This window comes from Phoenix dactylifera, unplaced genomic scaffold, assembly GCF_009389715.1.
Source record: "Phoenix dactylifera cultivar Barhee BC4 unplaced genomic scaffold, palm_55x_up_171113_PBpolish2nd_filt_p 000077F, whole genome shotgun sequence".
NCBI lineage: Eukaryota > Viridiplantae > Streptophyta > Magnoliopsida > Arecales > Arecaceae > Phoenix > Phoenix dactylifera.
The window spans coordinates 606,343-606,677 of record NW_024067676.1 but is presented as its reverse complement, the minus strand read 5'-3'; positions in this window follow the sequence as shown (position 1 = coordinate 606,677).

Below are 335 nucleotides of genomic sequence, written 5' to 3'. Positions count from 1 at the left end.
ATCCGAGATCGAAACGGAGCAAGGCGGCGAGGGGCAGCGTTTCGTAACGCGTGGCGCTTCGTGGGCACGCTTGGTTTGATTCAGTTGGCCGTGAGGCGCATCCGAGACAAGATTCAGCGGATCGGGAGCTGCCTCGAGTCGGACGGTTTCGGACGGGTGGATTTGGGGCTGGAGCTGATCCGCTGGGCGGAGATAACAAGGTGCAGCGAGTGCTGATCCGCTGGTGTAGGTGGGGCCCAGGTGAATTTAGCAAACAAGGGCTTCATGCACGAATCTCGAGATGGATTGAAATAGATTTCACGACGTTGTTGCTACTGCTGCTGCTGCTGCTATGA